The 21,840-nt window shown below is 43.4% G+C and overlaps 1 long non-coding RNA gene across 2 annotated transcripts; it reads right to left on the bottom strand.

Moving 5' to 3' along the window:
* Positions 1 to 7,960: 7,960 nt before the first annotated feature.
* Positions 7,961 to 21,477, bottom strand: LOC123647298. 2 transcript variants are annotated; one of them, XR_006738193.1, is made up of 3 exons: positions 21,449 to 21,477; positions 10,459 to 10,648; positions 7,961 to 8,186 (listed from the first exon to the last, which is right to left on the bottom strand). It is a non-coding gene; the product is annotated as an uncharacterized LOC123647298 (long non-coding RNA). The 2 variants fall into 2 exon arrangements; XR_006738192.1 differs by lacking the exon at positions 21,449 to 21,477 and adding an exon at positions 17,527 to 17,548.
* Between the last annotated feature and the right edge of the window lie 363 nt (positions 21,478 to 21,840).

Here is a 21,840-nt window from a genome sequence, read left to right as displayed (position 1 = left end):
TTTGAGATTCCCACCCTAAGCCAGCACACTTGAAGATGGCTACAACCTTTGGCAAGGGTGGCCCAGGAAAAATCGTCATGCTAGCAAAAGAAGTTTCTCAAGAACACTCTCTACACTGGCTCTAAATGGAAAAAAATAATAATAGTCACCTACTGCAATTTATAATCATAGATCTGCCGTCCTCAAGTATGGAATTCAGTCTTACACTCTCTGTGGTCACAGAAACCCCACACCAAGAAATTAAAGAGCTTGCTAGGGCCCTTGGCAGCAGGTAGATACAAACACACATCTTGTCTGGAGGAAAGCATCTCTAACAGATCTCACCAATTAACCTCAACAAAGTATGCTTATGTTTAAATGTAAACAATTTAAAAATTATTAAATATACAAACCACAAGAGAAAATCATCAGAAATAATGAACAACAGATTTACTGCCCCACAGATTTTATTATAGGTAGTAGAAATAGCAGATACCGAATATAAAATAATCATTTTATGTTAAAGAAATATAGTATCTAAAAGATGAATATGATAAGGAGTACCTCAATATAACCAGGTAGATTAGAAGAAAAACAAAATCTTAGAGATGAAAAATACAATCATGGAAATTTAAAATACATTGTATAAATTGAAAATAAACTAAGAATAGCTGAAGAGAGAAGTTGTAAACTAGAAGACAGATCTAAAGAAATCACCCAGAATGCAATACAGAAAGCCAAGGAGTTGGAAATTGACAAAGAGGTTAAACAATAGAGAAGATACATATGTCTAATTAGAGTTCCAGGAGAAATAGAGAAAATAAGGGAAAGGCAATATTTGAATAGAAAATGACTGAAATATTTTCGTAAATGATGAAAGATATGAATCCACACATATAGGAAACACAATGGATATGAAGCAAGATAAATATAAAGTAAATTCAGACATGATAGTAAAAGTATAGACCAAAGACAAATGAACTATCATTAAAATAGCCAAAAAGAAATGGCATACTACCTACAAAGGATTAATTTCTAGATTGACAATAAATACCAGAGACATTAGCATAATATATTCAAAGTGCTGAGGTAAAATAACTATCAGAATAAAATTGTAGTTCATTCATGATGAGAAGTCTGCTGTTAGCCTGATGGATTTTCCTTTGTAGGTTAGTTGTTGCTTTCATCTTGCTGCTCATAGAATATTCTCCTTCATTTTGACTTTGGCCAAGTTGATGACCATGTGTCTTGGAGATGCCCTATTTGCTCCAAATCTCCCTGCTGTTCTGGTTCATCAAATCTATTTGTTAAGACCAAAGGTAAAATAGTCAGGGGGGTTTCCAAAAATATACCTACACAGAGGGAATTTCTGAAAATGAGCCAAGAAGTAATGTTTGAGCCAGGCATGGTGGCACACATCTGTAATCCTAGCTACTTGGGAGGCTGAGCCAGGAGGATTGCATGAGCCTAGGAGTTTGAGACTTCAGTGAGTTAGGATAGTGCCACTGCACTCCAGCTTGGGTGACAGAGTGAGTAGGTGTCTCAAAAAAAAAAAAAGTGAGGTATGAGATGCAAAAAGGAATAGAGAATAAAGAATTTGGTACACATGTAAATAAATCTAAACAAACAATGTACAAAATAAAACATTTAATTTGTGGAATTTTTTTTAAAAGACAAATACTGGATAACAGTAGTATATAAATTGGGGTGAGATTATCAGAGTTTAAGAAATTTGTATTAATTGAAGGGAGAATTAAGATATAGATTAAATTTAATCATAATAGCTAGTAGGTTGGCCATGGTGGCTCATTCCTGTAATCCTAGCACTCTGCGAGGCTGAGGTGGGAGGATCACTTGAGCACAGAAGTTGGAGACCAGCCTGAGCAAGAGCGACACCTCGTCTCTACTAAAAACAGAAACATTAGCCGGACAGGGTGGCAAGCGCCTGCAGAACCAGTTACTCAGGAGGCTGAGGCAGGAGGATTGCTTAAGCCCAGGAGTTTGAGGTTGCTGTGAGCTAGGGTGACGCCACTGCACTCTAGCCCAGGTGACAAAGAGAAACTCTGTCTCAAAATAAATAAATAAATAAAAATAAGCTGAAAGCCACAAATTGGAAGAAGATACTTGTTAAACATAAAGTCTAAACATAAAGGGTAACAATCCGGAATATATAAAGAACTCTTAAAAATCAGTTCTCTCTAAAATCAATAAAAGTGGGGGTGGAATTGAGCAAAAGATATGTACAAGAATTTAACGGAAAAGGAAACATAAATGGCAAACATATGAAAAGATAATCAACTTCATTAGTAATCAAAAATGTAAATGAAGTGCACAGTGATAATACTCCCCTTTGACTGGACAGTGTTTGCAGATTGGGTTTCCTAGCAGGCTGACTCTGAGAAAGATTAGGGTGCGGAAAATTTATTGTGCAGGGCTCAGGGATCAGCACCAGCCAACGCGAAAAGCAGGGAAGGGAAGGAAGCAGGCAGGGCAGGAGGCAAAGCTGGGCTGTGGGGCCTGCTCAGGGAAGGCCTGGGCTGACCCCCCGAGGCACTGCCATGTGCCGGGATGGCCTTTCACCGCTGCCCCTGTTACATGAGAGGGCTTTCATACCCAAGCAGGAAATGGTTGGCCCTTGGGCGAGGTGGTTCTCCAGAGAGGGCAGAAGGCCATGAGGTGGCAGCACACCCACAGCTGTGGGAAAAAGTCCTCCAGCCCTGAGCCGGGCTCTGGGTAGCACATCATTGCCTCTGCTACCAAGACCTGTGTTTTGGAATATAAGACTTGTTGAGGGGTTGAATGTGGAAGCTGAGGAAAGATAGCTACTAGTTTTTTGCTCTGAGGGGGGATGTGGTGACATTCACTGAGAAAGGAAGAAGAGGATGAGGAGCAGGGGTTTGGGAGACAAAAATCTAAAACTTTTTTTTGTGTGAAATTTAAGTTCAAGATGCTTATTGGAAACTCAACCCATTATTAGATGTCAAGTAGGCAGTTCAACGTAGAAGTGTGGAGTTCTAGGGAGAAGCCTAGGCTAGCAACCCAGATTTAGTAGTCATGGCAAATAGATGGCTTTTAAAGCTTTGAGGCTGGATGGAATCATTTAGGAAGAACGTGCAAATAGAGAAGAGGACCCCAGTCCAAGCCCAGACCACTCTGACTTTAGCAGTACAGCAGAGGACAAGAGTCAGCAAAGGAGACTAAGAGGAGACACACAAAAAGGCGTGTTATGGAATTCAAGAGGGAGAAAAAAGTATTTCAAGAAGTAAAGAATGGGGCTAGGTGCAGTGGCTCACACCTGTAATCCTAGTACTCCGGCAGGCTGAGGCAGGAAGATCACTTGGAGTCAGGAATTCAAAACCAGCCAGAGCAAAAGCAAGACCCTGTCTCTACAAAAAATAGAAAAATTAGCCAGGAGTGGTGTGCGCCTGTAGTGCCAGCTACTTGGGAGGCTAAGACTGGAGAATCGCTTGAGCCCAGGAGTTTGAGGTTGCAGTGTGCTATGATGACACCACTGCACGCTACCCCGGGGGACAGAGTGAGACAATGTCTCAAAAAAAAAGAAGAAGTAAAGAATGATGAGGTGTCAAATGTCGCTGAAAGTTCAAGTAAGACAAGAGCAGAGATGACACCACTGGATTTGGCAATTATGGAGGTTACTGGTGACGTTGACAAGAGCAGTTTTCATGAAATAGTGGAAATATAAACAGTGAATTGGGGAAAAGAGTTGAGACTGAGGTGGTGGAAACAGCAATATAGACAACTTTTACAAGAAGTCAATTGTTGCAATATGCATCTGAGAGACCAAGGCTGCTAGCTTTCCTAGTTTCTCAGCAGAATTTTTTTAATATGTATTGTTAGGTAAGTTCATATATTGTTAAACACAGTGCAGACCAACACTGTGAGGGTCAAGTTCAGCCAGTGGGTCAGGAGTTTCTGACTTCTGTGGAGCGGGCACGCCCTCAAAAAGTAAACTAAGGCCAGGTGCGGTGGCTCATGCCTGTAATCCTAGCACTCTGGGAGGCCGAGGCGGGTGGATCACTTGCGCTCAGGAGTTCGAGACCAGCCTGAGCAACAGCGAGACCCCCGTCTCTACTAAAAATAGAAAGAAATTATATGGACAACTACAATATATATATAGAAAAAATTAGCCAGGCATGGTGGCGCATGCCTGTAGTCCCAGCTACTCAGGAGGCTGAGGCAGGAGGATCGCTTGAGCCCAGGAGTTTGAGGTTGCTGTGAGCTAGGCTGACGCCACGGCACTCACTCTAGCCAGGGCAACAAAGCAAGACTCTGTCTCAAAAAAAAAAAAAGTAAACTAAATGTATGGCAGAACACACTAAGGGACAGGTGACTGAGACACAATAGGGGCCACAGGAACCCTCAGGGAGCCTGGAATGGGGGAGACAGATGGGTAGGATCCACTTTCAATGACCACAGAGAGAAAGGCAAGCTTCAGATGAACTGTCTGAAAGTCTGGCCTGGGGGAGTAGGAAGCAGAGATTGTAGCAAACCCTTTTGGCTGCATAACCTATCCTCCAACATAGCATTTATCAACAGTAAAATGTCTGTTTTGGTTTCCACATGACTGACTTCTGTATGGCCCTCTCACTGATGTTATTTAGGTGGGGGGTTTTAATTCCAGCTACTTTGAAGTTTGGACTTTATTCTGCAGGCAATGGGAAACCACTGAAAGTTCTTGAACAGGAGAAAAGTTATAAACAAAGTGCAGTTTGAAGAGGATTATTCCTGTAATCGTGAGCAAGATGAAGACAAGCAAGGTTAGATTAGATGCAGAAAGCCCACTTGGGAGATTCATTAAGTCATGGAAATGGAGACTAAGAGGTGAAGACTGATTGAGGTGGGAGCTGAGAGGGAGGGCAAAGATGGCCTTCAGTTTCCAGTCTACATCACTATAAGGTGGTGGGTTGGAGAGGACAACCACTTACTAGGGCTGGGGGGACAATGGGGTCGGGTTCACTGACATAATGAAAGCAGTAACAGTCAAGATTTGGATAGCACCTTGCAACTTACAAGTGCTTTCGTGTCCATTATCTCATTTGCCCTCACAACAACCCTGCGAAGTATTATTATGCCCATTTTACAAATGAGTAGTCTGAGGCTCAGAGAGGCTCAGTGATGCCCATCAGGTCAAAAAGGATGGTCTTGACCCCAGATGTTCTCACCTATTGCTTTGACAACGGCTTTCAAGTCCACGTTGGCTCTTGGTGTTCAGTGTGAAAAGACGTCAGCCTATGTTTGCCTTTCAAAAATCATACCTGAAATTTCAGTTTCTTGGAGGCATTTGCTGGATTCCATTTCTTTGATGCTGTGATCCTTCTAGAAGATGAGTAATTTACATATGACAGGTGAAGAAAAAAAGAAAGAATTCGTTTCTAAGTCAATTTTCCATTTTGAGAATATTTAGCATTCAGGTGCAAGTATACAGCCTCCTCTGAAATAAAACATTAATTCTCTCACCCCGTCAACATACAGTTAGATCATTAAAATTCATCCTGTGAAAGCCAAACCCTGGACAACTGAGATAAGCACATGCATTTACCTCAACCCTCACCACCTGCTACCTACCTCTCTCAAAGGAAAAGCTGAGAATTCCCTTCCAATGGGTGTCACCTACTTCATTATCCCAACTTCAAGTCAATAGATCCAGGGGCTCAGATGTCAAACCAACCTGTGGGTCAATCTTAACTTCCCAAATTATTTAAGCACTGAATTTCCCTCTGGCATTAACTGAAAAGAACTTCCTTAAGGACTAAATTGGCAGCTATATTTTATGGACCAAAGTCTTATTCTTAGACAAACCAAGCTAGAAAATGGCACAAATCCAAAAAGTGTGTGGATATGATGTTATCTTCCTGATGCAAAGTCTCCCAAGTTGAAACATTTTCTTTGAACTTTGGCTTCTTGCAAAGCAGGAATTTCTAAAATTTTAGTAGCACCTTTCCTTACAAAAGCCTTTACACTTGTCAGGTCTTCTGCCTTAATAAAGCTTGGAGATTCTCTTCTAGGTGATTAAAATCCATTCTGAATTAAATACAGTTGCCCTGATCATGTCAAAAATGATGGAAGTGCTTTCCTGGAGTTTAACTTACTATACAGATTTAGAAAGCAGTGAATTTTTTGATACTTGAATTGTGCTGCCATCTAGTGAAATATTTCATTGACAATGTCAACATACTACATTTATATAGGTCCACCTCTTAAATAGATAGTTTATATTTGCAAATACATAGAGGAGACTAGCTCCTATACACAACATACAAAAGTCCCCTCATATACCTTACAGCCTAAGAAAAAAATTTTAACCTAAATATGAAAGGGAGCTCCCGAGAGAGATCCTCTTAAACCACAGAGACTAGTGGGCTTCTTACATTAGCTTTTTAACTTACATCTTTGGTTTTTTACCATAATTATCCCACATAAGCAGTTCATTTCTCCTAGATAAATAAATCCAATCCTGGCTGACAAATTTAATGGCCACTCTGTTTGGAAAGGCAGAACTGTATAAAGCTTAAATGCACAGGAACTAGCATGATACTTTCTGGGTTCAAATGCCAGCTTAGAACTTGGAATCCGTGTGCCTTTGGGCTGGTTATGTGACACCTCCATGCCTCAGTTACCTAATCTGTAAATCAGGGATAACAATCAAACCTATTCACAGAGTAATTTAAGAAACACAAGGGTCAGGTGCAATGGCTCACACCTATAATCCTAGTACTCTGGGAGGCCAAGGCAGGAGGATGGATTTAGGTCAGGAGTTTGAGACCAGTCTGAGCAAGAACGAGACCCCGTCTCTACTAAAAATAGAAAGAAATTAGCTGGACAACTAAAAATATATAGAAAAAATTAGCCAGGCCTGGTGGTGCATGCCTATAGTCTCAGCTACTCGGGAGGCTGAGGCAGGAGGATCGCTTGAGCCCAGAAGTTTGAGGTTGCTGTGAGCTAGGCTGACACCACGGCACTCACTCTAGCCCAGGCAACAGAGTGAGACTCTGTCTCAAAAAAAAAAAAAAAAAAACAGTAGTAGTGGTTAAACAACAGTGTGAAGGTACTTAGTGCCACTGAATTCCGCATTTTAAATGATTAAAATGGTAGATTTTATGTGATGTATATTTTACCACAATTAAAAAAAAATGCATGGGCAGGCCAGAGCCCTGGTCACACATTCCTCTTCCTCACTTCCTTCACCCTCATTGCACCATTGCATCCATTTACTGTCTGGGCAGCCCAGGGGCACCTCCGGGGGACATGCAGAGTGGCCAGGATGTACCAGGAACTCAAAGAAGGCCCCACAGCTTCCTGAGCTCTCCCCACCACACACACACACACACACACACACACACACACACACACACACACACACATATGCAGGCACCTTTTGGTGTGTTAATATTATCTTCTCACACTTAGAAGGAAGAGGAAGAGGCAACACCCTGGAATCCTGGAAAACTGGCAGGACTTGTGCAACAATTGCTCTTTGATGCCAACCTGGGCGTTTATTTTCCTCTATGGCTGTCTTGGCCTGGTAATCAAGATTATACTTTTAAAAGAAGGAAAATATCAGAAAAGTGCACATGATCCTAATTTACATTTGTGTGCAGAGCAAGGAGTGAATGTGGACAACCTCAATGCCTATTGATTAATGCTGAAAAACAACTTAAATGAACCAGTGAACCAAAAGATAAGCCAAATCCAGAAACAGCTGTGTCTCTAACCTCCAGCAATGGACTGAAAATCCATGAGACAGCTCAACAGATGGAGAACGAAAAGCCTGCTCTTATGAGCTTTATACTCAGAGTACGTGATCTTATGTGTAAAAGGAGCTGGGGGAGGAAAACAATCAAAAAAATCCCTTCCCCAGAACCCTACCAGGAAACAATCAACTTGGGAGAAAACAAAGTTTTGGCCCAAATTTTCGAAAATATAAGAAATCACACTCTTTTTTAATGTATAACTCAGAATTTATTGATCACCTGTTTTCAGATACTATACTGGGGTATTATTGTATATATTACTTATTTATTGCTACACAGCAAGTTACCCCCAAACACTGTTGCTTAAAACAACAATAATCATTTATTACGTGTCACATTTTCTGTGGGCCAGGAATTCAAATAGAGCATAGATGGCTTGTTTCCTCCAAGATGTCTGGGACCTCAGCTGGAAAACATGAAGGCTGGAGGCTCAGCCTTAAGAATAATTGTTATTAAAGGAAAGAAGTTAGAACATGGAATATTCCTCCTCTTCCTTCTCAACATCTTAAAGCTGGAGTTAAGAATTCCCACAGAGCAAGTTGCTCTGGTAATAATAATAACAGGTGATAACAATAATAATAATTGTACAACCGGCATTGTAATAATAGTAATGTAGTTAACATTTCTTCACTTCTTATTACACACCAGGAAATGTGCCAAATACTTAAATTCCAGGCACAAGCTTCCTACACTATTACTTCAGCTATACTTTTATTCTTTCTACAGATACATTAGAAAGATTGTAGCATTGATAGTAACATATTATATATATTTAAATTTTGTCATACACAAATGGTGGTCAAAAAGACACTTCCACTTATATACAAGAAAGTAATTAAATTACTAAACAAATCCAGTGAACATATATCGGCTGCTTCCCATATACACATAGTCAATAATCCATAGGTAAATACTTATTGGGTACCCATTGTGTCCCACATATTGTCCTAGGTACCATGAGGTATGAAAGATAGTAAGAAATCAACTCTGTCTTCAAGGAATTTACAGACTTCTTAGGATAAAATAACATGAAAATCTAAACACTGTAAGATAACCCTATAAGTGAAATTGCAAGGAAGTTAATAACTAAATAACACAGAGAGCTGAATCAGCTTTGAACATGTGGATCTTAATCTCAGATTTGCTGTTTACTAGCTTTGTGGATTTAGGCCTGATCCCTCACCTATCTGCACCTCAATTTCCTCGTCTGTAAAATTGGGCTAGTAAGGTAGGGGTTAATACGGTATGCCTCAGAGAGTTGTTGTAAGGACCAAACGAGGTTTTATATATAGACGTGCACACACATGCACACACACACACAGTGCCTGATATAGGAAGAGCACTCTATTTCTAATATATCTAACATGTGTGGGTGTTTGATTATGTAGGGGTTATAGGCTATTGAGAAGAAAGAGATAAACTGGGCTGGAATGTGGAATATGCTGGGAAACATTGAGAAAGTGGTTCTCGAATCAGCCTTAACACCAAACCGGCTTGAGATGGTCTGGGAGGAGCATGGACAGGTGAGATGGGAGGACCCAGCCTATTCTGATGTAGGGGGAATTGGAAGGAGAGCCTAGACACCTTCCTGCCACAAAGGCGCTGCCACCAATAACAATTCCACCATGTGAAATAAGAAATTATAGAACAAATAATAATAATGGCTCACCTAAGGTAGGGTGGAAGACTTTGTGTTAAGCTCATTTCATCCTCACAAAAATGCTGCAAGGTGGCACTCTGTTTATCTATCATCCCTGTTCTGCAGAGGAGGAAACTGAAGCTCAAAGAGCTTAAATAACTTGCTCAAGATCATGTAGCTAGTGAACAGCAAAGCTGGCCCTTGAACCCCAGCAGTTTTGCTCCAGACCCTGGGCTCTTAACTGCTGTATTAAATTTCCACTGGTTAATTGGTAACACATTTTTCACTCCATTTAACATTTTCCCACCACCTAGCCAAATCTCAAGTCAACAGAAATCTCTCAGAAAAGGTAAACTAATTTTAAATTAGCTAAAGTTAATATTAAATCAACAGAACATTATCTGGATTAATGATTCTTAACCTTTAGGGGTCAAGGTCCCCCTCTGAAAATCTGACAATTAGGGCCCTCTCTCCCTAAAAGATATAGATAAACATGCAAATATAAAAGTGTGCATAGAATTTCAGGGATTCCCTAAAGCCCAAGGAGAAACCATAAGTTATCATCTCTCTGTCTTGTTTTTTTTGTTTGGTTTTTTTTTTTTTTTTTTTGAGACAGGGTCTCACTCTGTTGCCCGGCTAAAGTGCAATGGCATCATCATAGCTCATTGCAACCTCCAACTCCTGGGCTCAAGTGACCAAGTGATCCTCCTGCCTCAGCTGGCATTACCTGTGCACGCTGCCATGCCCAACTAATTTTTCTGTTTTTTGTAGAGACGAGGGTCTCACTATGTTCCTCAGACTGGTCTCAAACTCTGGCCTCAAGTGATCCTCCCACCTCGGCCTCCCAAAGTACTAGGATTACAAGCATGAGCCATCTCGCCCAGCCTAGTCATCACCTCTTGACCTCACAGTTTCCAGAACTAGGTAAAGCTCCTCCATGTGTAGTGTGGGAGTCATACCTGGGTCCCAGTGTACCCCTGTTAACACAGATAACCAAGGATGCTGGGGCAGGAAACTGCTCTGCCTACACACATACTCAAATTATAAACTTTCTTGTCAATCATGTACATTTTACTGAAGGAGCATTTGAGCTCTTGGTGAGTCTATAGTCTGAGAAGCTGATGCTTTCCCTCTGTCAGTGTGGAGTAGGAACGGTGGTGGGAGGGACCTTCTGGAGCAAGCCTGTGTGACCAGCTGGTGTTGCTGCTGCACCACATACTGTCAGGTGCCTCTGGGGTGCTGAGAAGCCTCTTCCAGCCTACGGGACAAGAAAAAAAAACAGAATTAACCTAACCCAGGTCCCATCCCCAAACAGTTCTGTCCCATTTGTACTGGAGGAAGTCAAAAGCATAATGAATAGTTTTCTATCCTCTCACTCTGACTTTAGCAGCATATTTTCCTCCTAATGTTTTTCTATGCAAGGAACAAAATATACAGACAACATAGCATAGCATTACAGGAGTTTAGGAAACAGATGTAGGTTCAAACCCTAGCTTCACCGCTTAGTAACTCCGGAAACGTGGGCAAGTTACTCCGGAAAAGTAAGCATCTCTGAAACTCTGTTTTGTATTGTAGAAAATGTGGATACCAATGTTTATATTGCAAAATTATTGTGAGGATTAAATAAAACAATACACATAAGTTCCTGGAACATAAAAAGTACTTAATAAACAGTTGCTAAAACCAGACTTCTTGGTGTTTCTGGCTAACAATCAAATTTCCTCTGAGATTGATATTATTAGAAGGTGTATTTAAGCTGGATTCAGTGGTTCACATCTGTAATCCTAGCACTCTGGGAGGCCGAGGTGGGAAGGACTGCTTGAGCTCAGGAGTTCGAGACCAGCCTAAGCAAGAGCAAGACCCCATCTTTACAAAAAATAGAAAAAGTAACCGGGCATGGTGGCAGGAGCCTATAGTCCCAGCTACTCTGAAGGCTGAGGCAGGAGGATCACTTGAGCTCAGCAGTGTGAGGTTGCAGTGAGCTATGCTGATGCCACTGCACCCCACCAAGGGTGACCGAGTGAGACCCTGCCTCTAAATAAATAAATAAATAAGCAAGCGGGGCATGGTGGTATGTGCCTGTAGTCCTAACTAATTGGGAGGCTGAGGCAGAAGGACAGTTTGAGCCCAGGCCCAGGAGTTCAAGGTTGCAGTGAGTTATGATCACACCACTCCAGCCTGGGCAACAGAGTGAGATCCTGTCTCTTAAAAAAAGAAAAAAAAAGATGTGTTTAAGTTCTTACATATCAAGAGGTATTCAGATCTCAGGATATTAAAAAGATCCATAAATCCTAAACCCTATAGGTCAGAAGTCATAAGTGCTTCTCACCATGCCTGGCACAGTGCTTGGTGAACAATTGATGAATATTGGCAGGTACATGTGGGAGTACCAAAAGGTACTCTGAGAGAGCCAGGATCACCTTAAGAAATGACAGGTGGAACAGACTTCTTGTTCGTTGTCAGAAGACAGAGTGGGTGCTAAATCATAACCGCCTGGAGGACTGCTCTGTGTGGGGAGAGACTTGGTCCTTAAAGTTTTCTACAATCCTTTTACTCCCTGAAAGACGTTCTCTAAATCACCTTTGGGCAGGCTCTTCATCTCTTAGCTAGGAAGTAAGGAAAGGCTTGGGGAAATCCAGCTGGATGTATCTTTATCCTGCATCTTTAAAACAAACAAACAAACAAAAAAGAATTTGAAGAGGATTTACAATAAAAGACATACAATAGATTTAACAAAATATAACCCAGGACTGAGGGGGGCAAAGGAGAAACAGATATGATAAGTCCAAAATGTAGTAGTTATTCTGTAAATTTCACTATGCACTTCTTAAAAAAGAGAGAGACAGTAAGTTTCATAGCTTTCATACAAAAAAAAAAAAAAACCAATATGCCAATTTGTAGGAGACAACTCTTTTGTAGCAATAGATTCTGGCATAAATTTTTCGAATGGAATGTATATAAGAAACTGGCGTCGTGCCAGGTATTGTCCTCAACAACTGCTTTACAGTAAATAAATGATTTTCATGTGGCTATTTATTATAATAACTTGGGAAAAAACACCACCTCAAGAGAAACAATCAGACAACCCCAAAATGTAGGACAGCCTAATGTGGTTTAGTGTCTTCGAGGAGTCACTATCATGAAAATTAAAGGGGAGGGAGAGTAGGGGTATTCAACATTAAAAGATATTAAAGACACTGAAAAAGATATAACCATTTGTAGTGCATAAATTGGATCCTAATTTGAAGAAAATTGTTATAAGACATTTTGATGATAGTCTAAGAAATCTGAATATGGACTGATTATTTATTAGATAAAATAGGGAATTATTGTTAGGTGTGATAATGGTGTTATGGTTGTATAAAAGAATGTCCTTTTATTAATTCATTTATTTTTGGAGATGTGTCCTGAAGTATTTAGAGATAACTTTGAACTGCTTCCAAAATTACATATGTGTAGGGTAAGAAAAATAATTTTTTTAGTCAACCTTCATAAGTTCCCATTTGGAATGGACCCCTGCAACGAAAGACAAATTAACAAGAGAAAAGCAAACAGAAGTTTATGAACCTGGGTACCTCAGGTACACGTGGGAAACACCCAGGGAATAAGTAGTTCTCAAAGAAGTGGCTTTGAATTCCAGCTTATACAGTGTCTTCAACAAAAAGCCAGTACATTTTTAGAGAAGTGACAAGAGGAAGGAAAAGGACTTTGAGTCTCTAGGGACAGCAACTTGTGAGAAGGAGAATAAATGGCAGATAAAGGCTAGGTAGTAGAAAGGTAGATTTCTCTAGTGTCATCTCCAGGCCTGTAAGGGTCCAAAGTTGTCTTCACTGGTTAACCTTTGTTTTCCCTGGTAGAAGAGGGGGCAGGATACCTTTTGTCTTTGTAAATCTATGCCCTGCTTCTAGGCAAATAGAGGGAGGGCAGAGAGCTTTCTGCATCTGCTTTTCGTAACTCTCTTCAGCTCAACAATCCTTCACATTTAGGGGAGGCGTACCCAGTCTCCTACATATGTGTATACAAATGAATAATATTTGACAAAATGTTACCCAGGAGTGAATTTAGGTGAGGTTGGGCACATGGATAAGTATATATATTCTACTGTATGTTTACATATTTTCACAATAAGAAGTTAGAACAAGAAGATACTGAAGCAAATCTCAGAGGGGCATGTACCCTTCCGTGCTAGAGAGAAAGCCTGCCACCTGCCCTGGCCACACCAAGCTAGAAAGAACTAACTTGGTATGGGCTAAATTGTGTCTCCCCCAAAATCCGTATGTTAAAGTCCTAACCTCCACTACCTCAGAATGTAACCATATTTAGAGACAGGATCTTTAAAGAAGTAAATTAAAATGAGATTATTATTTGGATGGGCCCTAATCCAAATATGACTAATGATCCTATAAGAAGAGGAAATTTGGACACAGACACACACATAGAGGGAAGATGACGTGAAGTTACAGGGAGAAGACAGCCATCTATAAGCCAAGCAGAAAGGCCTGGAACAGATCCTTCCCTCATGGACCTCAGAAGGAACAAACCCTGCTGATCTTAAACTTGATCTTAAACTTCCAGCCTCCACAACTGTGAGAAAATAAATTTCTGTTGTTTAAGCCACCTAGTCCATGGTACTTTGTTAAGGCAGCCCCTGTGGCTTAGTCAGTTCAGGTTGCCATAACAAATACCTTAGACTGGTTGATTTATCAACAACAGAGATTTATTTCTCGCAGTTCTGGAGGCTGAGGAGTCTGAGATAAAGGCGTCTGCAAATTCATTGTCTGGTCAAGACTTGCTCGCTGCTTCATACGTGGCACTTTGTTGCTGTTTCCTCAAGTGACGGAAGGAGTGGAAGGGCACTCCCTTCAACCTCTTTTATGAGGGTGTTAATCCTATTCACGAGGGCTGTACCCACATGACATAATCACTTATTAAAAGGCCCACCTCTTAATACTATCACATTGGGTGTTAGGTTCCAACGTAAGGATTTGGGAGGAACACCAACATTCAGACCGCAGCACCTTGCAGACTTACACAGAACTGCTTTCGATTTGCCACCAAAGCTCAGGGGTATTTTTCCACGTCCCCAACCAGCCGTGTCCCTCTGAAACTCCAATCTCATAATCCACACTGGGCAGAGCATGACAGCAAGGCCCAGCCAACCTGGAAAACAGAGCTTTGGCTCATCTGAAAGCAGTTGTCCTGAGCAGGCTGGTGCCCAACCCACATGTTCTTGGGTCCCAGAGCTCTGCCTGTCTGAACAGCTGGGATCCAAGTCTGACCCATGTCGGTCCTTTACTGTTCCTACGTGCTTCCTGGTTTTTCTGCCTTAAAAGTTAAGAAAGAGGGCGGAGGGTCATGGCACTTTGGGAGGTCAAGGCGAAACGGTTGTTTGAGGCCAGGAGTTCAAGACCAGTCTGGGCAACATTGTGAGACCCCATCTCTACAAAAACTTTAAAAATTCCCCGGGCATGGTGGCAGGAGGATCACTTGAGTCTAGGCGTTTGAGGTTGTTCAGTGATCTGTGATGACACCACACCACTACCCTCTAGCCCAGGCAAAAGAGTGAGACCCTGTCTCAAAAAAAAAAAAAAAAAAAAAGTTAAGGGGCGTGTGTTTGTATGTTTGTGTTGGGGAAGAGGGAATCTAGCTATAAAAGCCTTATAGCTAATCTTTATACTAATTAATGGTATTTACTAATACTTAGAATTACAATTGTTACTAAGGATTTAGGTAGTATGCAGCCATACCCAATTATTAAAATATTTAGATAACTTCACACTTGATGATAAGTAGCATCACCCCTCTTCATCATTCAACCCCTCTCTGGAAACTCCCCACAATCCAGCAGCTAATGGGTTAATGCCTGGCAACAAAGGATGCTCCAGAACCTGCTCCAGCACAATCTTGACCTTCAATCTGAAAAGGAGGACGCTGTCTCTGCCCTCACCAGCTGTGACATGCTTTTCAAATTCATCCCTGCTTAGTATGTTCCCAGCACTGCCCTCCCAATTCTTTATGATACATTATCTCACAGCAACCCCAAAACGTGTACTGTCAGCATTTCCTTTTACAGATGAAGAAGCTGGGGCTCAGAGAAGTTAATCAGCCCAAGGTCCTGTAGCTAGAAAGGGGCAGAGTTCTCAACCACCATATCTGCCAGCTGTACCCCTGGAGTTGGTGTGTCAGAATTCCTTTATCCTCAGAAGAGCTCAGAGGCCACAGCCCCAGGTCCTGGGGAGACTGGTGTTCTCAGGCCTCTCCTTTCCCCAGGTCAGATCTCCCCTTATAAAGACACCGAGAGAGGTGCCAGGTCATAGTACAAACTCACAAACAACAAGCAGTCCTGCAACCAACCAGTTTTCTAAAGCTGCAAACGATTGTGGGCTCTCCTCACTGTGGGAACGGGGAGAACTCAAGAGGAGCCCTCACCTGTAGTTGTGGCACCCCTTGGAGGGCACAGCAGTGCTGAGCAGGGGGGGATGACTCACTTTAACCTTTCCAAGCAGTGACAAAAGTCTGTGCAGCTGCCTGAGAAACACCTGGACACTCCTGGTTACCGCCCAGGCCCTGAAAGTTTCGCTGTAGGAACCTTACAGGCCAGTCTCTAGCAATGCCCTGAAGACTTACCAAACACTCGCTCAGACCCTGCACGCAGAGAAGCCCACCTCCGTTCACCCTCGCCCTGCCCCCTGATTTCCCGGTGACCTGCTAACTTTGCTTTTGCCTCTCCCATGGCACCTAACCCCTGTGTGACCTGAAGACTCTATAACCCTAAAAACCAGAGCTGCTCACCAGCTGGCCTGGGTACAATAGCACTGGGAAAGCAAAGTCATGGGACTGAAACCAAAAGAAAACCTATTCATGAGAGGAGCAGCTGGCAGTTAGAAAACAGAAGGAGAGAGAAAGGAAGGCGAGTTTCTACCTCCTCCAGGACCCGATTAGCTGGGGATGTCAGAGCCAGTCACTCAGCCAGCCTCAGACCCCCTAGGCCCCCGTCCTAACGAAGGCAGCCAAGCTTATCACCTCCCCACACCCTCCCCAGCGGGGCTCAGAGGGCAGCCCCTGCTGACGGGAGCTTTGAGATGGAAAGCAGGAAGGAGGAGTATCTTCCTCTAATTCTACTCTCCAGTTAAACACCAAAGAAATATTTCTGAGGGCATATGTTATTATTAAATAATTTTATTCTTTTTTAAATTTGACAAGCCATATATTTTCGTTGAAGAAAAAAGAAAGAAAAAGAAGACAGAAAAGTCACCTATAGGTAGGACATAAGTACTTTCAACATTTATTATACATATGCTTTTCACACATAAAAAACGAGATAACACTGTACATATTCTCAACAACAGATCCAGGAACATCTTTCCGTGTCAATAAATCCACTTCATCCACACCCTTCTTAATGGCCACAATGTACTTCATTGTTTACATGAAAGGTAATGGTGTAAGCCAGTCCCCTACTGTGACGCCTTTAGACTGTTGGTGAGAAATTTAAATTCTTTTGCTAAGTGGCAGCCAGGGACCAGAGGGATAGATACCCCACTGTGTGACCCTCCTCAGCCCCATCATCCCTCCCACTCACCCACCGGCTCACTCCAACCTGGCCACTCTGCAGTTCTGTACATTATGTTCCCTTACACTCAACTTCAGGAAGTTTCCAGATGTTTTTGTGTGCACCCTGTCCCTAAACGTGTTACAGGGACCACGACTCCAACATCATCTCTTACTTGGGCTTCCCACTCTTCGCCCTCGGAGATAACTGACCCCAGCTCAGACAAACAGGTGGCTGCGGCTCGATCTTGTTTCCAGCATCATGTATTTTATTAGTGGAAGGTGACTTCCCAGTTACACTGTTGGCAACACACACACACACACACACACACACACACACACATGCACGCACACACATGCACACACCTTAGAGTTTCCGGCCAGATTAGACCAGCGGCCCTGGAACTGGCGAGCAGGGAGTTAAAACACTCCCACAGTGACAGGGCTGAGGCAGGGCTGGGAAGGAAGAGGTGCCAAGCAGATGAGCTCGCACACACGCATGCACACACACGTGCAGGTTTGCTCCACAGACTTTGTATATAGGAGAGGAAAAGCTTTCAAAAGGAGACAAAAGTTATATCTTACGCATTTCAGAGGGAGAAAAGCCAGGACCTATGAAGTGAATACAAGTATCTCTTTTGCCTCATTTGACAATGGATGCAGTCCTAGGGGTGCTGCGATTAAGTTGTCAGGGTGTATTTTTGCACCCTTCCCCTCTCCTCCGTCCCCTAGCCTCGTGATAGTGATACAGCTGTAAGGTCCTTCCCTTTTCTCACTTCCTCTTGTGACATCAAGAACGCCCTTGAGACCACAGTGTGCCTTTAAATGATTAAGATACAGCTTCGGCAGAAAAAAGAAACAAGGGGAAAGGGGAAGGGGAAGGGAGGAGGCTACTCCCGCTTTGAGCAATTAAAGACCTGCCAGCCTCTGCTCTCTGCAGGGAGTGCCGCGGCGGCCCGCCCTGGCGTTCCTGCTTTCTTTTCTTAATGGTGCCTGCCCTCTCCAAATGGCCCCGCTGGAAATCCTGAAGCCATCTTTGCCTTCCCTTTCTTTTTCCCTCAGTCTCAAACATCCACTCCCTAGTCAAGTCCTGTGAGTTCTTTCTTCTGAAACACTTTCCCCCCATCCCTCCTTTTCCATTTCCATAGCAGCTACCCTAACTCAGGCCTTTTCCTCTCACACTAGAACTACCCCAGCCTCCTCTTTGGCCTCACTGCCCCACCCACTTACGCCTGACTGCCCCGAGCCCTTTCTTACCAACTCCTGCGGGATTAACATCCCTGATTGGTGACAGGCACTATCTTGCCCTCCTGCTGGGAAACCCTCAGTGGCTCTCCTTTGCTTGTCCAATCAAGGCCACTTTCTTTATCCAGCTTCGTCCCCTTCTCCCCTTTCCTTGCCCTGGCTGCTCCCATCCACCTCCCAGACATGCCCAGCGATCCAGTCTTCCCTGGAATGCCCACCTTTCCCTGGAATTCCATCCCTGGAATGCCCGGCCTTTCTCATCTTTACCTTTGGAATCAGAAGGACTATTCAAAGCAAATCTCCATGAATCTGTCACTTATCTCCCAACCACAAGAAAGCACTCTCCCTTCTGGAGCTTTGTTCTTTGTACCTTTCACTGCCCTGTATTGTATTATCTGGTTAATGCCTTATCTCTCCTGCTGGATTGCAGTTCCTGGTCATTGTCCTGCCTGTGCCCCAGGAAATTCTGAGATTATGCAGGCTCTGGTAGGTAACTATCTCCACGGAAGATAAGCCTGAAGGTGTGGTCACTGGCCCTGAACACTCAGAGGCTCACCTACCTCCTGGACTCCTGGGCATGAGAGAGGGGACGCTTAGACTTGCACAAGGAGTTTAGATTGTTGTTATAGGTTGGACTGTGTCCCCCGCAAAACACATACATTGAAGTCCTTACCTCTAGTACCTCAGAATGTGACTTTCTTTGGAGATAGGATCTTTACCAAGGAAATCAAGTTAAAATGAGGTCTTTAGAGTATGCCCTAATCCAATTTGACTAGAGTCTCTCTTTTTTTTTTTTTTTAGAGACAGTTCTGTCTCACTCTATCGCCCAGGCTGAAGTGCAGTGGTGTGATCATAGCTCACCGTAGCCTCAAATTTCTGGGCTCCAGTGATCCTCCTGCCTCAGCCGCCTGAGTCACTGGGACCACAGAGGTGAGCCCCTGCTCCCAGCTGTCTTTATAACAAGGGGATATTTGGACACACAGACAGACATGCATAGAGGGAAGATGATGTGAAGACACAAGATGAAGGCCATCTACAAGCCAAGGAGTGACGGAGGCTACCAGAAGCTAGAAGGCGGGTCTCAAACAGATTCCTCCTCACAGCTCTCAGAAGGAGTCAGCCCTGCCAGCAACTTGATTGCGGACTCCTAGCCTCCAGAACTATGAGACAGCACATTTCTGTTGTTCTAAGCCACCTCGTTTGTGGCACTTGGTAAAGCAGCCCCAGCAAGCTATCACAGCTGGAGCCCTGGGGAACAGGAGGGCGCACAAAGGGAGGCCCTGGGAGGGCGAAGCCAAGGCTCCGAGGTGCCCTGAGCAGCAGGAGAACAGAGGCACCGGCCTGCAGTGAGCTCAGGCCTCAGCTGGGAGGAAGTGGCCGTCAGCCCCTGAGGGTGTGGGCCAGCAGTTGGCCCGCCTGACACAGCTCTTTGAAGAGAGCCTTTTGTTTTCCGCATTTGGGCAGGGACAGTGGGGACAGGGCAGGAAGCCCTGCTGAAGGGCAGACCCTCCTTCCAGGCCCCAGGTGCTTCCCACCAAACTCTCAAAAATTAAAGAAGTGGAAGGACAGCATCAAGCTCCGCAGAGTTGCCGAGCTCTGCCCTGGAAACTCCTCCCTAATTGCCACCGTGCACTGAAGCTCCTGGTGCCGCCAGCTCCTCAGCAGGAGGCCCAGTGATGTGAAACTCCTCCTCCTCCTGACTCACAGGGGCATTTCCTGAACGCTCCTGACCCGCATTTTGTCCACCCACCCCCGGGAGCACAACACACACGCTAATTATACTGGGCGTAAATAGGTTAGCTAAGTGTGAGGGCTCCCCATTAGCAGACGGGCCATCCGAGGCATGGCAGGCCTCACTGAGGGCAGCTGCTGGGAGAAACAGGAGCAGGAGTGGTGGGCTGGGGGAACACAGGGCAAAAGCATGAGCGTGTGAATTAGTAATGAGCTCAGGGTCTGTGTAAGAACAACCACCATTACGGCAGGAAACACTAGGGCCGGCCCTTGCTGTAAAGCTCTGCCATCCAGTACCGTAGCCACTGGCCACAGGTGGTTATCAGACACGTGAAATGTGGCTAGTCCAAGTTGAGATGCGTGGTAACTGTGAAAATACACATTCAAATTGGAAGACTGAGTATGAAAAAGGGGGATATAAAAAAATCTTATGATAATATTTTAAAAATACTGATCACATGTTAAATGGATGCTATTTATATCGTGTTAAATAGATTATGTTACTTAAATCAATTTGACTTCTTTCTTTTTGCCTTTTTTAATATGGCCACTAGAAATTTTAAATTACACGTCTTGAATTTATATTTCTCCTTGGACATAGGGAGGAAAAAATTTTTCTCTACCCTCTTAGGTTTAATAATTGGGGGCCTGCAAATTAACTGACAAAAGACAGGTTAGCAAGGGAAAAAATAGATTTAATTACTTACTTAGGCAAGGGAGTTCACAAAGAAATAGGACTCAAAGAGGCAGTTAGAATTTGGGGCTTCTATGCCAGCTTAATAGGGGACAGGGATTCCTGGGCAAAGGGGCACTTCTGGCAGAACAAATGACTTCTTAGAAGGTAGGCTAAGAACAGCACTTACGGAAAAACAAATTACTTTTTGGAAAGATAAATGGGCCCTTAGGAGAATAGATAGGTGATACATAGTTTTGTGACAATGTCCGCTTGAGTGTGATGCCAACTTCCTTCTTTGTCTAGCAGAGAAGATTAGGCGAGGGGATTTACAACAGTTGAGTCCTTTTGGGAGGCTCTGTTTTTAGGCAGATAAGGGATTTCAGGAACTCAAATGCCTTCAACTTGATATAATTCTTATGCTAAAGTGATTTATTCCACACCCCTTTGGGCAGCCCTGCTCCAGGCACAGCATCCCAACGCTGAGCATAATCTACAGGGTGATGCTATTCTCATTTCTATTCTACAGAGACAACACTCAGGCCCTGAGAGGTTAAGAAACTTGCCCAAGGTCACACAGTTGGTAAGAAGAGAAAAAAACCAAGAAGGTGCAAAAGTGGCAGCCGATAATCTGTAAGGAGGTGAGTGATGAGGATTGTTTGGACTGGGATGGTGGCAACAAGACGAAGAAAAATGAAGAGATTTGAGTCATATTTTTAGGTAGAAAACATGCCATGTGAGGAGCAGTGAGGACAAGGAAGCTCCCGGTACCTGGCTTGAGGCACAGGAGCATTTGGTTCTGTGCTCAGAACCTGAGCGGCACAGGGAAAGGGCCACAGTGCCATGTTCAAAACCTACCTTTTCTGTTTACTGACTGCGTTATCCAGAAGTTATGTCACCTATCGGTACTTAATTTCCTCGGCTGGAAAACAGGAAGAATAGAACCTCTCCTAAAAGAGTTGCAATGAAAAAGAAATAAGATAATGTCTATAAAAGTGCTGCAAAACTATTTGTTAATCGTTTAAAAAGAGAATGACTGGCCGGACGCGGTGGCTCACGCCTGTAATCCTAGCACTCTGGGAGGCCGAGGCGGGTGGATCGCTCGAGGTCAGGAGTTCGAGACCAGCCTGAGCAAGAGCGAGACCCTGCTTCTTTATATAAAAAAGAAAAGAAAAAAGAGAGCAACCTTTCAGGATCTAGAGACATTCCCGTCCTCCCCTCTCTTTCTCATTTCTCAGGCTGCTAAATCA

This window comes from Lemur catta, chromosome 11, assembly GCF_020740605.2.
Source record: "Lemur catta isolate mLemCat1 chromosome 11, mLemCat1.pri, whole genome shotgun sequence".
Taxonomy (NCBI): Eukaryota; Metazoa; Chordata; class Mammalia; order Primates; family Lemuridae; genus Lemur; species Lemur catta.
This window is presented reverse-complemented; position numbering and strand designations above follow the sequence as displayed.